The sequence below is a fragment of the Balaenoptera ricei genome, chromosome 8, assembly GCF_028023285.1.
Source record: "Balaenoptera ricei isolate mBalRic1 chromosome 8, mBalRic1.hap2, whole genome shotgun sequence".
Lineage (NCBI taxonomy): Eukaryota > Metazoa > Chordata > Mammalia > Artiodactyla > Balaenopteridae > Balaenoptera > Balaenoptera ricei.
This window is the reverse complement of record NC_082646.1, coordinates 101,451,406-101,454,207: the sequence shown is the minus strand read 5'-3', so window position 1 is coordinate 101,454,207 and position 2,802 is coordinate 101,451,406. Positions and strand designations below refer to the sequence as shown.

Below are 2,802 nucleotides of genomic sequence, written 5' to 3'. Positions count from 1 at the left end.
TCAAGGATCAAACTTGAAGTACTTTTTTCCAACCCCTTTTAGGGCTTCTCTCACATCTTGGTTTCTCAGGCTGTAGATGAGGGGGTTTAACATGGGGATCATGACGCCATAAAACAAAGAAGCCATTTTTTCTTGCTCTTGAGACTCTGTGGTGCGATGGTGCAGATACGTGTAAGACAGAGTCCCATAGCAAAGGGTGACGGCTGTCAGGTGGGAGGCACACGTGGAGAGGGCTTTTCTCCTCTCTGCAGCAGAAGAGATCTTCAACATGGCAGCCAGGATAAACATGTAGGAAAAGATGACGACCGACACAGTGAATGTCAAGTTAAACCCCACAAAGGCTGCTAGTAGTACGACATTGAAGTAAATACTGGAGCATGAGAGGGCCAGAATTGGGGGTTCATCACAGAAAAATGGTTAATTTTATTGGATTTCCAAAAGTTCAATGAGAAAGGAAAACTTGTGTTTACAGAAGCATTTAGGAAACCCATGAAGTATGAAGGAAACTCATGAAGTATGAAACCCATGAAGTATGAACTGCAGACTCTCTTGGGCATAACTGTTCCATAGTGAAGTGGGTTACAGATGGCTACATAACAGTCCACTGCCACAGCAGCGAGGATGTAGCAATTACTTGTTGCAAAAGTACCACAGACTAGTAACTGCACCATACATCCTATGAATGAGATGGATTGTTCTGTCCCTACAAAGTTTTGCAACATCTTGGGAGTGATAGCAGAGGTGTAGCAGAGATCAACAAATGCCAAGTTTTGGAGAAAAAAGTACATGGGAGTGTGAAGGGAAGAATCAATCTTGATGAATAGGATCATGCCAATGTTACCCTCTAGAATGAGCACACTTGTGTTGACCAGCAAATCCCAGGAGGATGAATTCAGTCACTTCAGTGCCATTGTTTTGTTCCATGGCTAGCAAAATTAAACATATAAAGTTGCAAAGGAAGAGGAGCAGAGAAAACTAAGACCATTGTGATCCTTTAACTAATGGTATATCTAATTTCATAGTGGGGTGTCAGAGAATATTTTCCATGATATAATTGAGTTAGATTTTAAAGGCTGAACCTTGACACCTAATTTAGATATTTTCATCTATAGTTTGGAGAAGTTGCCATGGACGAGTAGCTGTGTTCTCAGTGTGCAAACTGACAGTATTTAATACATACATCAATTCGGGAAAATATAAGAACATTGTTTTATTTAATTAGGCTTTCTTTTATACTATCTATATTTTAATTAGAAATCCCAATTTGCCTAAATACTAATCATTATATTTGAAATTTTGACATATGCATGGGGTTCTACATGATCTTGTTCCCACCTAGCTCCATATTTTCATTTTATTCCTTTTCATTCCATAGAAGCTCTTCTCTGCCATGATGGTCACGTAGAATTGTAGAGTCCTTCACAGAACTGTTTATCAAAGTATTTATGGTAAAGGATAATTTTCTTTATAAAATGTCCAATCTGTTGTGGTCCCATGTTTGCAAAAAACATAAAAAGTTCTCAGCATTGTCAAAACTTTGTGGTGGTTTAAATGCTCAATCTCACTTTCTGTAGTTATCTCATCATAGAGTGGAAACAGAGAGTCCCAGGACTGGTGCTGGTTCATGGCCCACACATTGAGTAGCACTGCTCTATGGTGTCCATCCATCCTAATTTACCTATGTGCTTTCCTAGTGATGGATAGCAGATTGCCTACAACTTGTCTCCACTACAAACAACTCAGTGTGTAATTTTTCTAGGGTGTATTCCTAGGGACAAAATTTTTGTGTCTGAGGGTATGCACATATTTCATTTGACCAAGTTTTTCCAGATCATTTTATATAACAGATGCGCCAGTGTACACGCCTACTAATTTTGCATGGGGGTCCCCACATCCTCACTTCCTAGTGAGCATTGATATTTTCCTAATATTTTTTGGTCAGGAAAATAGGTGTAAAATGATGTCTCATTTTTGGTTTTTTCCCTTTAGTTATAAGTAGATTTGATCATTATGTAAACGTTCTTAGAATTCTGGGATTTTATTATTTTGTAAATTGCCTGTTAAAATTTTTTGTAAATGTTTCTAGTGAACTGATTTTACATTTTCTTTGTTTATCCAAGATTTAAATCTCTTGTCAGTTGACTTGACAAATATTTTCTCACATTCTATCATCTATTATTTTGTCTATGATATCTTTCACAGAACAGAAATCCTTAAATTTAAAATAACAATCTAGGGAGGAGCTTCAAGATGGCAGAGGAATAAGACGTGGAGATCACCTTCCTTCCCACAAATACATCAGAAATACATCTACATGTGGAACAACTCCTATAGAACACCTACTGAATGCTGGCAGAAGACCTCAGACTTCCCAAAAGGCAAGAAACTCCCCACGTGCCTGGGTAGGGCAAAAGAAAAAACAGACAGAAGAATAGGGATAGGACCTGCAACTCTGTGAAGGAACTGTGAAGGAGGAAAAGTTTCCACACACTAGGAAGCCCCTTCACTGGTGGAGACGGGGGGTGGGAGGGTGGGGGAAGCTTCGGAGCCACAGAGGAGAGCGCAGCAACAGGGGTGCAGAGGGCAAAGCAGAGAGATTCCTGCACAGAGGATCGGTGCCGACCAGCGCTCACCAACCTGAGAGGCTTGTCTGCTCACATTCCGGGGAGGGTGGGGGCTGGGAGCTGAGGCTCAGGCTTTGGAGGTCAGATCCCAGGGAGAGGACTGGGGTTGGCTGTGTGAACACAGCCTGAAGGGGGCCAGTGCACAACAGCTAGCTGGGAAGGAGTCTGGGAAAAAGTC

General features: G+C 41.0%; 1 pseudogene; it reads right to left on the bottom strand.

Annotated features, from left to right (window-relative positions):
* LOC132369974 (putative olfactory receptor 5AK3) lies at positions 1-924 on the bottom strand (annotated as a pseudogene).
* Between the last annotated feature and the right edge of the window lie 1,878 nt (positions 925-2,802).